Source organism: Sinohyriopsis cumingii, chromosome 11, assembly GCF_028554795.1.
Source record: "Sinohyriopsis cumingii isolate HCF-2022 chromosome 11, ASM2855479v2, whole genome shotgun sequence".
Lineage (NCBI taxonomy): Eukaryota > Metazoa > Mollusca > Bivalvia > Unionida > Unionidae > Sinohyriopsis > Sinohyriopsis cumingii.
The window spans coordinates 16,661,209-16,678,674 of record NC_142971.1 but is presented as its reverse complement, the minus strand read 5'-3'; the positions used below and the strand labels follow the sequence as shown (position 1 = coordinate 16,678,674).

Genomic DNA, 17,466 nt, shown 5'->3' with positions numbered 1-17,466 from the left:
ACACCTAATTATGCCCATTATATTAGTTGGGGCAAAAACTTGGAAGGGAAAAAAAAATATCTGGTTTGAGAGAAAATCCTAGGCCCAGATCAGAAACTTAAATGGTTGGCCACTGCAAGTCCTTTTAGTAATCTTAGTGGACATAATGACTTGTACAGCCTATCTGCAAACTAAACAGCACATGGACGATATGTGATTGATCTTGACCTGTTGAAGATGTGCATGTGATTGTTGCACCATTTCACACAGAAAACATGTGGTTGCTATTATTAATCTGGGTAATACCCATTTTAGGGTGTTCTGTCTGTGTGGAAACAATATTATTTATTATTATACAAAAATGGTGATAAAAGAACACTTTTTAAAATTTAGGCTTGAAAATTATACAGTGCACATGCCTGAGTTTGTACTTATATTTCAGTTCAAGTACTGCATGTACTCAGTTATAGGTCAAGTCCAACTGCAAACTGCACAGACCCAGCTCTGCCATTGCATAATGCGCCGGAAGATCTGGTTCTGTGTTGTTTGAAAGGAGTAATCAGTTGAATAAAAAACATACCTTGAACTGTAGGCACGTTATGCCATGGCAGATCAGGGTCTTTGTTGTTTGCTGTTTTACTTGACTTATGAATGAGTATATACAGTAACCTTCAAACATTTCAGACATTTCTATGGGCAGTCAATGGTTACCAAACAGACTGTGCTTGTACAAACTTCAATAAAAAAAATTTAAAACTGTTTTAATGTCCAGCTTTCAATTGTTTGTATTACCAATAAAAATATCTTACACACGTGAAAAACTCGGGTAATTATTATTTTCAGTTTTCAATGGTAGAGTGTGTAATGAGTGCTCTTGCAGATGAATATCCAAATTTTCTGACTTCATCCAAGATCCGCTCCTTCCTGTACAGAACAGCCATTATTGTTGTCTGCTTCCTGCTGGGATTACCGATGGTCTGCAACGTAAGTATCCAAAACACACAACTATATTTTTAAATACATTAAAATAAGTCTCACTAAATAACTTTCTTGGAAATCTGTTGGAAATTTATATTTGAGTCTTCTGTTCTCATAATATACTTAAGATTTTGCTGCCAAGATAAGACCACTCTAGTGGCCTAAGTGGTTAGAGCATCAGCCTTGGATGCAGGAGGTTGTGGGTTTGAACCTTGGCCAAGTCATACCAAAGACTTATAAAAATGGTACTTGCAGCTGCCTCACTAGGCAATCAGCATTAAGAGGTTAGTGTTTGGACTGGCTGGCCTGGTGTCAGGATAATGTGATTGGATGGGACATGATGCTACATGTCTGTGGCATGATGCCCCAGTGCTAAACAAATTGTTAAAGCTATATTAAAAATCCATATTACACAGACACATACACTCAAGGTAATTATGAGGGACTCCAAAAGGGTAAGGCTGAAAAAGAGTATGCCTTTTCATCAAATATATGAGAGAAATGAGCAAAAATTAACATAGGTTAACTTGAAAGGAACAAAATTAAAACAGTCAGACCGAATCTGAAAATTATTGAACCAAAACTGAAGTCAGCTGGAACACAGAAAACACCGTATTACTGAAAATATGAACTGAAGTGACATCATTGTTATGAGGTATTTGGAAAAATCAAAATTGAGTAAACTATTAAGGTAATTTAATTAACTATGAAATAAGTTTCTTTTGTAGCAAAATGGTCAATTTGTAAGACTCTTTAGAAAGCTCAGGTCAATCATGATTGCATGTACCCAGGCAACTAAACTCATGAGTAAGCATCTGCGTGTTTTTCGGCAACATCATTTTTACTTGTAATCTGGTCGAGAAAGACAGTGAATAAGTCTGTTTAGGACAGCTGTCATCAATTTCCCAATAAGGCCCCATTTTTATAGCATGTACACTTATGTCATCTGATCAAAATACAATTTAGTGCATTTTTTCTGTAAATAATGCCCAACACTTCTGGATTAAATTAATATGGAGTTCTGTTCCATTGTTGAATGAAATTACTCCTAAAAAGATGGCAGGGGAGAAAAGTATGTTAACAAAGAAATCATCAGATAAGGCTTTACACACTTGAATATCATGTGCCATTTTGTCTTTAGTAATAATTTTTAATGAGTGGGGCTCTGTTAGAGTATAACAGATTTTTTTGAGAAATATTAAAAAGTACACATTTGAGAGATATTACAAACTTCATATTTGAGAAATATTACAAAGTACACATTTGAGAGATATTACAAATTACATATTTGAGAAATATTACAGAGTAAACATTTGAGATATTACAAATTACATATTTGAGAAATATTATAAAGTACACATTTGAGAGATATTACAAACTACATATCTGAGAAATATTTCAAAGTATGTATTTCAGAAATATTTCAAAGTTCATATTTGAGAAATATTACAAAGTACAAGCAACTTTTCTTTCATTTGTATTTAAATAAATTTTGAATTGTGCATTTATTTAATATTATGAAAAAGAATTCAGTAATCTGTCACAGATTTAAATGACCATGTTAAAATACAGCAAGGCTAAAAATGAATAAGTTCCCCAAACAGATGAATAATGACTCAATAATTTAGCCATATAGATGGATGTAAAAGGTAACTAATAATTATTCACCAAAGATGAGGTGGCTTTGACAGGACTTACTTTTTGCTTTTTTTTCAGGGTTGATCTATTTATTGGGGAGGGTAGCTTTGGTTTTTTTTTAACCAGGATATTTTTTTTCTCTTACCTCCAGATAAATTTTTTTGTTGAAATATAATGGATATATTTAATTATTTTTTTTGCAAATCAGAGCAAGATTATTTTTATCAAGCTATTTGAGGTTCAGAAATGTTTTTAAAAATAGTCTCAAACCATCCCTCACCTCCACCCACTAATTCCCTCCCCAGAGAGTTAAATGGTACAGCCCTAAAGTCTGAACAAGACTGAAAAAGTTCAGATTGATGACAATATCAACAAAAACAGCCACGATAATACAAACCATGGATTAGTATCTTGCATCATATTGGTTGAACGTGTTGCATGGAGGCCAAATTTCTAACGTGATTTTGATCTAATCTGGCAAAAACATTTATACACTCAACATTTCATTAAAGTTTGATCATAATTTTGATCCATGCATATAAATGAGGTGATCTCGCTTCTGATTGGCAGAGCATATTACAATTCTGGAGGCTTTTTTCCCGATCCAGTTTATCAGTCTTGGAATATATGGTTATGTCATCTAGATCTTATATTAAGTGAGCTAGCATCTGATTGGCTGAACTTGTTGCCATTCTGGCAGCCATATTTCTGAGCTAGAGTGTTTTGTTAAGACGTGGAATATAGGCTGATATGGTCAGTATTTCTGATCCAGACTTAGTAAAGAAGTTATCTTGTAATAGATTCATTTAGAACATGATTCTAATATTAATTTTGTTTACTCTGCAATATATTGCTCTATCTTATTTTGCAATATACCGCAATGTGTTTTTTTCCTGGCAGTACTCGCCCCTAGTTGTTATTGTACAGTTTACTTTTATGTTGAATTATTCTCTTGCAGTACCATTTAATCATGCAGAGTGCAACAGTCTAGAAATATCAGGCCACTTGAGCCTCTTGTTCCATTTTTGTATTGATGATACTGATGATGCAGAATGTTATGTTTATTATTATTATCATCATTATCATCTTTTTTTTTTGCACAGGGAGGAATGTGGCTGCTAAATCTGGTTGACTACAGTATCAGTGGTTTTCCCCTTCTGTTTGTTGGTTTTTTGGAATGTGTGGCAATCAACTGGATTTATGGTATAAAATTCATTTGGGTACAATTCATATGGTTTAAGTCCATTATTACAATGCTTTACATGCTTGTAAATACTGGAGGAGTTAACTCCCATTGTAAACACTAGTTGAGTTAACTATCATTGTAAATACTAGATGAGGTAACTCCCATTGTAAATACTAGACGAGTTAATTCCCATTGTAAATACTAGATGAGTTAACTCCCATTATAAATACTAGATGAGTTAACTCCCATTATAAATACTTGATGAGTTTACTCCCACTGTAAATATTAAATGAGTTAACTCCCATCTTAAAGTGGCATTAGCCAGTTTCACATATTGGCCCGTTGCAAATTTCTTAAGGGTATGGTGTGAGTTTTTTAACTATTGTTGCGTAATAATTAAAGGGATGGATATATTTATGAACTAGGTGTTTTGGGCTTGTGTTGTTCTTGAAATTAATGTGAGGCATGTCCACCTCCCATAGTCACTGCACAGTATGTAGCCTCTGAGTTACCAATATTTGGCTAGGAAGTATAGCTAGCCACCTATAGCAATACACACATGGGTTCAGGGCAAGTAGAATATCTGAAAAATGGCTTGGATGAGAACTATTCTGAATTGCATCAAGCTATTTAGTAGACAATGTCTTTCAAAAGTATCACCCAGGGAAAGCGTTTGTGCTGTGACCACCACATGCTGTCAGAAATGGACTTCAGATGTGAAATATGCATGTATACAATATGGGTTGGGATGCATAAACATTTTATTCTAAGAACTTCATTAGTCTTGTCATGACAAGTGTGTGATATGATTATATTGTGCTTCATAATACCCATAAAAAATATGGACCTTTTTGACCTCACTCATTTATTACTTTTTTAATAAATTTTTATATTAGTAAGGTGCATGCAACATCAAATTTGTGCATAAAAACTGGCCCCTGCCCCCTAACTGCCAAGTTAACTCCCATTGTAAATACTTGATGAGTTAACCCCATTGTAAATACTAGCCAAGTTAACTTCCATTGTAAATACTAGCCTAGTTAACTCCTATTCTAAGAGGGCAAGGGCCAGTTTTATGTACAAATTTAATGTTGCAATCAGCAGCCTAGTATAAAAAAATCATAAAAATCAAATACACAAGTGAGCTCAAAAAGGTCATATTTTTGGATACCTATATTAGAACAAAACATGAGAATATTATCCACTTGACCAAAGAATTCAATGTCAGTTCATTACAGAAGAAGTTTATGCACCCCAATCTAAAATTTCTACCTGCAGTTTTCATGTCCAAAGGTCATTTTTGTCACCATGTGATGCTAACAGTCCAAACATAAGCCCTTTTCCTAGATGATAATTCTGCAAAACTGCGTGTACTAAACAGGCTGATGCAACTGAACATAGTTGTCATCCAAGCCGTTTTTGAAATCTTCTACTTGCCCCAAACCCATGTGTTTACTGCTATGGGAGGCTAGCTCTTCTTCCTAGCCGACTATTGAAGGTGTACATGCCTGACATCAATTTCAAGAACAACACAAGCCTGAAACACCTAATTCACAAATATATCCATATCTTTAAATAGTAAATAATAATAGCTGAAAAAGTCACACCATAGCCTTAAGTTAAGAAATTTGTCAGGGGCCAATGTACGAAACTGGACCCTGACACCTAAATACTATCCAAGTTAACTCCCATTGTAAATACTAGGAGTTAACACCCATTGTAAATACTAGATGAGTTAACTCTCAGTGACTATGATGCCTGCTTGCATCAGGACATGCATTTAGTAAATATCTGGTGTTATGGATAATCCTTTCTTTGTTTGGTTTCAGGATTTAACAAATTTAGTGAAGATATTGAAATGATGATTGGCTCCAAACCCAACATATACTGGAAGATTTGCTGGAAGTATATCACACCACTTGTAACTGTAGTAAGTCACAGTGCTTAATGTTTTTAAGCCATGTTTTCTTTGTATTGATGAACCAGTATTTAAGCTATATCTCATGTTCAGTAATAATAGCTGGTGTTCTAGTAATAAAGTGGCACATTTTTATGATCGAAGATGAATTTTATTCCATTGTAGTCCTTGATAACTTACTTACTGTAAAAATGGTTAGAGTTAATTTAGTCTGTGTATATATTTGACTTGAAAAATGAGGAATATTGTGAAATTATGAAATTATTAAGATTATTAACAAATTATTATTGTTAACAGAATGCTCAATAATGTTTTGACAGATAAATATAAAAAACTGCACACATGCGTTATTTCAGAAGCAGAAGTAATTCTGAAAGGACTAAAGAGCGCAGTCAGCATAAAACATTTAACATTACTTTGATTCTCTGCAGGGTATGTTCTTCTTTGGTGCTTAAAGTTGTCGAGATGGGTTAGAGTCGGTACTAAGTATGATACAAATGTAATTTTGACACAATTAAAGATGTTAATTGATTATGGTTTGATGGCTCAAGAGCTAAGTGGCATAAAATGGGTCAGCGTGACTTTGTTGTTTAAAATTTGTCGAAATGTCTAGGAGTGTGTTTCTCTGAATGCCAAAATGCCAAAATCTAAGCAACATAAATGTAACATGAAAATTCAATGGATGGACATGACACTTTCACTGGTTGGTCTAAAGTTTGAAGGGTCATGAATAAGCATTCTGATCTTCCAGTAAAGCTGATTTTAAAATCTGTTATGGTGGCAAGAAAGACATCACACATCACGCAGAGGGGCCCAGAGTGGCCGAATGGTCTAAAGCACTTACCATTACGGATCACTGCCACCTCACCTCTGTCTGTGTGGGTTTGAGTCCAAGGCTCGGCTAGTGTGGGTATGTGGGAAAGCCTGCCAGTAGCTTCTCATGGGTCGGTGGTTCTTCCCTGGGTTTTCCAGGGTTCTTCCTCCACCAGTTATACTGGCCGCCATGTATAGCCTATCTTGTGCTGAAAAATAGCGTTAAACCCTAAAACAACAACAACAATACATCATGCAGAAACCCTGTCTTGTAAAAGCTGATTAACCGCAACAACAAATATGTCATCATTGAAGTCCATGTTTGCAGAATCTGCTTCAGATTTGGATAAAGTTACATGACTATTTGCCAACTTTATTGCCAAAATGTCCTGATTCTGGTAGCAGTTTATTTTTCAGATCTGGTCAAAATAATTTTCCCCGAGTCAGAAATTACACAACAGTTCTCTTGCAAATGGACAAAACTACACACATCGTGACTATTTTATTGTTCTTATGGAATCGTACTCTTAATTGCATTCTTCTACTACTACCACTAATTTATTATAAACTCACAGTTGTAACCTCCAGCAGTATGTGACCAGTGACCACATTTTTTAGGCAAAATATGTGCTTGACACTACAATGAGTGACTAACAAAAACTGATATAAACACCACTGACTTAGATTTAATTCTTTGTAAACATGAATGTAAACCAGACTAAAGTACTAACCGCCATCATAATCTGAAATGATTGGGGTGAATGAGGACTTTGTCTTCATTTGTAATACAAGCAAGTGATTGTTATTTTCTGGATTTGATTGTCATTATTAAAGAATGGTGATAGTAATGGTAACAACAAAGGGTGTGATGGTGTAAGTTACGTGTTTGTGTTTCATGTGGAGAATCTAGTTGACATTCAAAAAACATTAGACCCATACAGTACCAGTATTGAGCAATTCTGCAAGAAGTAAACAATCTGAACATACCAATAGTAGAGTTGTACTGCAATTGCTGCATTTTAATACAGACACTAAGTACATTTTCCATTCTGAGGTCATTTCAGGCTGACTGTGGAAACATGTATCCAGTAAACATACATCATATCCTAAGTGGTATGAGCAACAATGATGAGGACTGCCAAAAATACAATCTAAGCAATGATCTTTTAGGAAATGCTGAAAATGTTTGTGACACATATAGGAGGAGTATAAATGGCAACAATTTACTGTGAAAAGGATATATTTGATGAGATGATGTTCATAGTAAAATAATGTAAATTTGTTCAATAGCTTGCATGCAAAGAATTGGGTCAATCAGAATGCTTCTGCTTTTGAGATAAAAAAAACTCCTGATCAAATTTTGGAAATCTCCTGATTTGTCCTGATGTGAACTGTTTTTTCCTGTCACATGTATGATGTAGGGTTTTCAATGAAGGACTTCTTAGAATGTCTAGTTGGTGGTCCTATATGAAAATGTTACTGCTCTGACATCCAATATGGCTGCCACAGTAGCCATTTTGATAATCTTGAAATCGCCAATCCTTCTGAACAGAAAGACATATAGACATAGGATTTTCAGCAGAAGACTTCTTTGATATCAACTTGGTCCTGAATGAAAATGTTGCTGATCTAACCTCAGATATTGTGGCAATTGTGGCTATCTTGAAATTTTCTTGTCACTCCTCCTTCAAAATGGAAAGTCATAGTGTCATAGGGTTATCACCAAAGTCTTATGGTGTCACCTTGATCCGGAATACAAATGATGTCAAGCTGACATCCAGTATGGCCACCATGGCAGCCATAATAAAATAATGCTTTCTCCTCCAGGACAAATCCTATCTACATATGGTTTTCATAAAAAGACATTTATTTGGTCCATAATAAAAATAGTGCCCTGCAGACATCAACTTTGGCAGCCACAATGAATATATTGAAAATCTTGTCACTAATTCTCCTGAAAGAATGGTTATATTGGCATTAGGTTTACACCACAATCATAAATGAAATTGGTGTCAATCTTACATCTAATATGGCTGCCAAAATGGCTAATTTGTAAATCTTGTCACTCGAGGTCATCAGAGATGGTTTCAACGCTCAGCAGACAAAAGGAAGAACTGATCATTAGTAATGTCCCATACTCAGAGCATAGATATCTTAACCCTGGTAGTGCGGAAGCCACATATTTATGGATAATGTCACCAGCCTGTGTATGCAGGAACCATATATTTATGGTCAAATATCACCTAGCTCTGTGTGCGAATACCATATTTTTATGGCACAGGGCAGTGACGTATATGGATGTCCAATCTAGGGCAGTCATTAATCGTGTGCTAATAATAACAAGGTGATAGCATATGTAATTGTCTTGAAGATCACGGCTCTGCATCACTGTAACAGAACATCAGTGAAACAAATATTCAAACCGACTTATTTGCCCAGGAAAGTCTGTTGTCAACAGTGGAAATGATATAAACAATATGGTGGCTGATAAGTAGTTGCAGTCTTGCATTTGTCCCATACCCAGTTGGCGCTGATTACTGTATATATGTATGCGATATTCCAAATTAGAATAAAGTTTGTTAGGGCTTTGTGTTGAGGAATAAATAGCAATATGCAGAGTTTTCCAAATCTGAAAATTAATTTTCGGCAGGAATATACCATGTGTTGATATGAAAGTGCTCTGACACTATCGTGTGTTGGAATATAAGTGTTATAACATGGCAATCCCATTCAGTAACAACTTAAAGTTCCACTAATCGAGCTTAAACTATATAGTAGCTAAGTTTATCAATGAGTCTGTCATGCGCTGAGTCTTTTGTTATATTGGGTGATACATTCTATCATCAAGAGTGAGAACTGTACTAGCTTGAAAGGGACCAACCATTCATTTTAGAGGGGGAATGTCGAGTGTTGACTCCAACATATTCCTTCCTTGCCTATCATTTAAAAAAATAAAAATCACAATATTTCTATCTCATTATAAAGTTCATTTTGCTCTGCTTCTCGATCTCTCTCTCAACAATCAAGTTGAAAAAGAAATGGACAAGAGAGATAGATTCACTTCTTAATTTAACCCACTCTTTCAACAGCATTGTGAAAGGGATGTGACTTTGGAATCTAAAATTCAAGACCTTCATCCAATATTTGAACTTTTGACCCAATACGAATCTTTTTTTTCCCCTCATCAGTTCGTTTTGTTTAGTTTTAACAGAGCTAGTTTCCGAGGTAGGCCAATGAACCTAAAAAGCTTGATCTCTGATCTTTTTTCCTCAAATGTTTGACAACATACAAGTTAAGATATGTTAAGACTGTTGCTGAGAAATTTAATCTCAAATATATTTGGCAAGTTGAAATTATAAATTATTATTGAAAACCTCACAACTCTTGCTCTATGATTTATAATCAATGAGAAATATTTGTTAATTTTCTGTAATAATGACTTCCAGGCCTCTCAAATGTACAGCTCCACTCCACAGGTGCTAGACATGAGTTTGATGTTGAGAGAGAAGAAAATCAATAATCTGAAGGAAAAAAATCATACAGAATGACAATAATACCTTAGATTACCCCCATGACCCATTCTGGTAATATGATAGAGAGGGTCCTGTATCATACATGTGTAACGGACACAAGAGCTCCCCAGTGTTTCAAGCTCCATCTCAGTTTTTCGGCTGTTTAATTACCCTATATAACCGAAAATTGGTGCACTATTGTGTCACAAGAAGACCCAAACTAATGGCTGTGATAATATTGCTCTATCTGATGATATTGCATCTATCTGGTAGGCGACTGACAGTTGTGGAAATAAATAATTTTTTTAAAACTTCGAGGATCTGAAAGAACCCAAAACATACCATAAAAAAAAATACAATATGAGAAAGTGTACAAACACAACCCATACAAGTTACCCCCACCCCCCAAAAAAAATATTTAAAGAAAACAAACAAAAAACTGTAATGAAAACCATTCACCTTGGACAAATACACTAAGCCTACAGGTACAGCTACAGTTAGGAAGGTGGGCCAAACTCTAATGGTCTGAAAAGATCAGAAGAGGGATGCCCCCCCAAAAAAATAACTTAGCTGAACATTATGAGATGTATTAAAAATGAGAAATTAAAACAACTTGAGTTGTAAAGCAAGTTATTCAAAAACTATATTTGCTGTCATATATTATAGAATGTGTTAATAATTATAAAAGCTTTTAAAGAAATCAAATTTAGTCTGTATGTTAATAGATAGTAAAGGAAAGTTATGATGTACTTAAGGTTTATAATGAAGCTGGCAAAAAGAAACGTTTATGTAGTCTGAGTCTAGAAATAACCCTAAATATCGTTAATTCCATGTGTTTTTTAACAGCATTTTTTATTTTGAAAGAAAAATTTATATTTGTTTCATTTACATGATGTGATGAAATAATAGTCCACTGCAGTCAATAACAAAGCTACAGATGGATTTTGCGTCAGTTATTACATTTGTCACATGCATAGAGATACTTGTATTCATCAGATTTATTCTTGCAACCAACAGTAATTGCTTATAGAGATGTTAACATAAAAATCTGTAAGACATCTGCCTTTCAATAATTTTCAAATGAGATAACTAGTTTTCCGTTAGTTTGACTTCACTGCATAAACAGTATTCTCTTCACCCTAAAAACATGAAAAATATAATAGTTCTACATTATGATAAATATTATTTTACCTTCATAATCAAAACAACAAGTTCTTTGAACAATGAATGCTGTATTTAGTTGGATAAAAGATTCTGCCAACAATATTATTTTAAACAGTCTTTTAAATCTTTCAAACACTAATATTACTTTTTGGTTGCTATGGCAACCAAAGTAAATTTATAATTATTTATCATTTTCAGTATGATTAATATATGTTCCTTATCAATGAACTATATAAATGAATGGAATTATGTTTTCTATGGAGAAAATTTGTGAATAATAACTACATAACTAAATATTGCATCATATAAATATTGTAACATACCGAATTTTTTTTAGTGTTTGCAATCTGGATGCATATATGCATCACTTTGTACAATTTCACAACAATCTGATTATAAATACTAGTTTTGTAGTTGTTATATACATTTGGTCAAAGAAGTCTGTATTGTTCTGAAACAATTCAGCATACCAAGAAAGGGCAGTTAGAAACAAATCAGTACTGGTTTCAAGGTCATCCTAAAACAACACAGCAGTACCAGGGTTAAGAATTTGACATTTTTGTTAATATCACATTGCCTTCATCAGTGACTAATGTTAATGTCATGACTTATCGTGATCACCTGATATGAGGAGACTGGTGTAGATGGGTGATCCCTTTTTAGTGTTGGACCCCAGTGTCATATTTTGATTGCCTCCATCACCTTCCTTTTCCATATGTTGTCATCTGATGTGAGGGTGTTGGTCTGATTGGAGACAATGGAATATCCCATATTGCTACAATGTTCATGCATGACTGATGACCAGTCTCATATCATGTGACCATTAGAAGCCATGTGATCAACATTAGTCGCAGATAAAGGCAGTGTGAAATTGAGGAAAATTCAGAATTCTTAAGATATTTATGCGCTGAGTATGGGACATTACAAATGATCATGAATTATCCAGAGCATGGAAGCAAATAGTTTTAGGATATTAAAGCAAAAATTCCCTTGAGAGACTCCAGTTTTTATTCATAAGACATCCACTTTGTAGGATATTTAAAATTAGACATGTAATGTTTCCTCTTTACAATGTAGATCATGACAGACGCAAAAGCAACTCTTATGATGCAAACATAAACTGTCATATAATATTGCATTTAAAAAAAACCAAGATGGGACATTTAATAATGTGGTTTTCACTAGCCAGTAACTTAAATAAAGTGAAATGAATTGGTTTTCATTAGCCTAAACCCAAACATAAGGGAACTAAATTGATTTTTATTAACTAACAACTTAAAGTGAAATATTGGATTTCAATAACATAAAGTGAAATAAGTTAGTTTTCATTAGCCAATAACTAAATATAAGTGAAATGGTTTTCAAAAGCTCATAACTAAACATAAGAGAAATATATTGGTTTTCTTTAACCAGTAACATAAACTGAAATAAATTTGTCTTCATTATTTAACAAAAAATAAGTGAACTTAATTGGTTTTTATTAGCCAGTAACTTAAAATAAAGTGAAGTATTGGTTTTCATTAGGTTATAACTTAACATACAAAATATAAAAAATTGGTTTTCATCAGGCAGAACTTAACATAAAATGAAATAAATTATGCAGTAATGATAGAATAAATGTAATGATACAATAAATGTAATGATACAATAAATGTTAATCAGTATAATGGAATCCAGGACATTACCTGTGTTCTGAAAGGTACTTCAGAATACTGTGAGGAATTATATCTAGGTCTACTGTATGCATTAAACAATGTGTACAACACACTTGCATATTTAGTAAATATACTACAGTGTATTTATAATCTTTTCCATTGATCTGCCTTATTACTTTTTTTTAAAAATAATTATTACTGCATACAGTTTTATTATTACATTTTTTTTGTCTTGGTATATTCCTTGTGAAATTGTTTTAATCATATTGGACTGTATATATCAGTAAACCATCCATGAAAAGCATGAATTCAGTCTGCCTTTACAGACTGGGTCCTTGCTGTTAACTTTGACTAAGGGATACGTTATATAATAGAAACTATCTTGTCCATTCCAGGCCACCATTCTATTCAACATGATCAAGTACAAGGAACCAGTCCTAGATGGTACTTCATACCCTACTTCTGGCCTTGTGTTAAGCTGGTTAATAGCACTAGCTCCAATAGTTATAATAATTGGATGGTTCCTGTATGCTTTCTGTGTGGAAGGTGGTGCTTGGGGGGTAAGTTTTAATAAAAGGGCCAAATTGGGCAACCCTTGTACCTACATTCATATATTTCTCTTTGATCCTAGTTTTTCAAATACTTTTTTTTTTTAAATTCTCCCTACAAGTTACAAACACCATTGATTTAAAATTTTTAACAGTGTATGTATCTTCTGGTTCAGGTTGCAAGTTTTTAAATCTGTATAGTACAGAGTTATTCAGCTTTTTTTATAACTAATTTACATCAGTTGTAGTTATAGCCCCATTTTCTGTTTCCGCTTAACTAATGTAAGACGGTTGTACACCTCTCCCTCAATAACTCGCGCACAATGGGGTCCACAAAAATAGACCATACTATAAGCGAGGCGCATATTATTGAGGGATCTCCAAAAATTAAAAAAAAATCACTCTGACATCGAGAAAACCATTTGGGGGGGGAAGCAGCATTAGGAAACTGGGCTGTTTATTTACAGAATCCTCATTTTACAATCACAACGATAATACTTTTTAATAACACACTTTTTCTAATGAAGTTTTTTTGGTATTCTGTTTAAATAACATTTATTTTCAAAATGTCCAACATATGCAAGATCGTTCCAACTGGTTTCAGCAAGCATCACGTGTACACGAAAAATCAGTGTATTACATCACAGCTTTTTGTTTTCTTGATTAGTCTGGATCCATAGTGGTGTTTAATATTATCCTGCCAAATCGGGAGTCCTTAGAGCAGGGAACTAGACTAACTTTTGATACACCACCAAACAAGATTCCATTTATTTCATGAGACCATTGTCTATGTTGAAACTAAATTTTTGTATTGTTCACTTAGTACATTATTGTCATGATTTCATAGAATGTAATAATGAAACTTCTTATCATCCTTGAGGATATCTTTAAGTGCCAGTTCAAGAATTCTCTGAAACTCGCTTGCTCACAATTGTCCGTATCTGTGAAATCAAGCTCTTTATTTTATGAAGTATTCATTTCACCTGGCTGCCTTGTTATCTTTGATCACTGTTATGAAAGAGTTGGTTAATTTAAGGTAGTTTATGTTACATACAGAATAACATTTATAAGTGTTCACCCAACATACGACTGGGGCCGCTACATTTTAAGTTTGTAGGATTTTTGTGCCTTTTAACTTTTCTTTTATTCCACCTCCTTTACTTGATTCAAAAGACATTATTAACTTGATAATACAAAGGAGGCCAGCTTTTAATTCAGTGCAAAAATACTTCCGTAAGTCAGTTATCAAAACATGGTCGGCACTTAATTAGGTTCTCAGAGAAATGCTCGCGGAGATAGCTGTTATGGTAGATTGATGCATTTTATGTTTAATTACAAGGACACATTGCATTTATGATGATTACACTTAAAGGGAACTAAAAGATAGAACTAAAACACAAATTTCAGTTAATAAAAAAATTATTTAATTTATATTTATTTATTTAAGTACTGCCTCCACTTGGCATAAGTGACATTTTCATTGATCAGAATTTCCTTACATATCGTTAAATGCGTTGTACTAGGAATGTTGTTTGGAAAGAAAATGTAAAAAACTTTATTAACTATTTTTAAATTTGATATTTCTTAGTGAATACAATTTCCAGGTCCCATCTACCGTTTTCGATGATAAAACGAGCAATACATAAAAGTTTCCATTACCAATTTTGATAGCGATTTTATTCAGGTTCAACAAACAGGGATCAATTTTTTGGGTATTTTCTGGTTTAAAAAATGGGATCCACACCTGACCCGCATTATAAGCAGGTTCGCGAGTTAATCAGGGCACAAGTTATCGAGGGAGTGGTGTACTTATGGACCCATTTTCTGTTTCCACTGAACTAAAGTAAGACAGTTGTACTTATGGACAGTTTCCATTTCCACTGAACTAATGTAAGACAATTGAACTAATGGACCCATTTTCTGTTTCCACTCAGTGATTTCAGAATGACTGAATAAACATGGATAAAATTCAGTAAAACTATTTTATCAGTTACAGTCAAGTTTTGTTGATTAAAAATCAATTTATCTGACCTATAAGCTACTTTGGTATGGAAATTATATTTATTATTGGTCATTAAGTGAATATTTACATATGTTTGTGTGATTGTTGATAAGTATACAGACAGAAAACCAGTCTGCCCTTAGAGGAGAAAAAAATGTGATACATTATGCTTATTTCATGTTTTGTTTTCTCCACAGCTGCTTAAAATAGTAAACCAGCCAAAACCAGACTGGGGTCCTGCTAATTCTGTGGACAGACAACGTCATGTACGTTATGCATTCCAGGATGTGCTTCCTGTGACCTGTGATATAAACTTGCTTGCTCGCTTGATCGGTTCAAATGCATCAGATATATCAGCCAACCTACAGCAACTAGGTGTGCAGGCTGGATCAGTTTACCTCCAAAATCTTACACCCCAGTTAACACCTGCTGCATCTTTCATTGCTCTTCAAAAGGCAAATGGATCTGCATCACAACTGTTCCGTAATAAACCATCCAGTTCTAGTGAATGCTCTGATGTGTAGACTGAATAGAAACATTTAATCAAACACACCGGGTAGTTACATTTCACCAGAAGTGTATGGGCTGGTATTGTCTAATTTTGACATAATGTATTTAGCCCATCATCCAGAAGTCTAGAAAAGAAAAGAAAAAATAACTGATAGCAGGTGTCCACAAAAATTAAAATTGATTTGAATAGTTGATACTGTTTACTGAAAATGACTGGCCCAAAAATGTCACATAGATTAAAATCAATGGAATGCACTCTGTGTTCAGATGGTTATCAGGTTCTCTAAATACATACAATAACAGGTTACACACACACACACACACACACACACACACACACACACACACACACACACACACAGGTGATGCTTGATTTATGCCATAGATACATTCGTGAGGGTATGGCATAAGTTTATTTTCGTGTACATCAAATATAATGTAAATGCACATACATGAGCAGCAAGCAGTTCAACACATATAATGCCAGCAGTGTCATAAAAATAAACACAGTGGCACAATTTAAATATTATTTCTTCATTATAAATGGCATTAAAATAAAGGCACATAAATCAGATTGGCATAGATTAAGCATCTCCTGTGTATATGTAACTATGCAAGAGTTTGGGGAAGAGGTCATCCATTTTTTACCATTCTTAACAGTATCTAATGATGTTGTTACTATGCATGAGGGGATACTATTCTGACTAGGCTGTCAACACAAACACAAATATAGGATATTTAATAATGCTAAGCCACATTTTAGGTGGTTTTCGTTGGGCTTAAACTAAATTTCATGTGCAGTAAATGACTGAACAAAATGTAACCAGTTAAATGGGATACTTAACCATATGTTCATTCTAAGAGAAGAAGTGGTACACTGAGGGGTTTAATAAAGAGAAAGAGAAACATTAGTACTTTGAGTGCAATTAAGAAAGTAGTGGTACACTGAGGGAATCAATTAAGAGAAGTGGTATACTAAGTGGATAAATTAAGAGTAGCAGTGGTACATGTATTGGATATATTAAGACAAGGAGAGGTATACTGAGGGGATTAACTGGGTTCCTATGGGTCCTGGAATCCTGGAAAAGTTTCAGAATTTAAAAAGTAAATTTCATGAACCTTGACAAATCATGGAATTTCTCAAAAAAATGCAAACGTTTGGAAAAGTCATGGAATTATTGACAATGGAGTTTTAAAAATTTATAACTTTTAGTTTCATGGAGTGCCAAGCACAGATTAAAAAAACTTGTTTTAAACATGACAAATTATGATCGATAAGTGTTTGACAAGATATTGTGGTCGTTGAGTTTTTAAATGGTATTGGAAGTGTTTTTGAAAAGTCATGGAATTGGTTTTTGTTAAGAATGCAGGAATACAGGAAGAGTTGCATTTGTATATTGAGGGGAGTATTTAAGAGGAGCAGTGGTACACTGAGGGGATTAATACGGAAGAGTACTTCTACAATGACAATGAATTAAGAAGAGAAGTGATGCACTGCATGAATTAATTAAGAGAAGCAGTGGTACATTAATTAATTAATTAAGAGGAGAAGTGTTACACTGA

General features: G+C 34.0%; 1 pseudogene across 1 annotated transcript in view; it reads left to right on the top strand.

Annotated features, from left to right (window-relative positions):
- Window positions 1–16,158, top strand: part of LOC149787664 (sodium- and chloride-dependent GABA transporter 1-like) — a 72,598-nt pseudogene extending 56,440 nt beyond the window's left edge. Inside the window, exons 9-13 of the transcript XR_016424084.1 lie at window positions 823–963; window positions 3,699–3,798; window positions 5,611–5,711; window positions 13,239–13,403; window positions 15,591–16,158. The product of XR_016424084.1 is annotated as a sodium- and chloride-dependent GABA transporter 1-like (transcript). The remainder of the gene's footprint in view (window positions 1–822; window positions 964–3,698; window positions 3,799–5,610; window positions 5,712–13,238; window positions 13,404–15,590) is intronic.
- The last annotated feature ends 1,308 nt before the right edge of the window (window positions 16,159–17,466 follow it).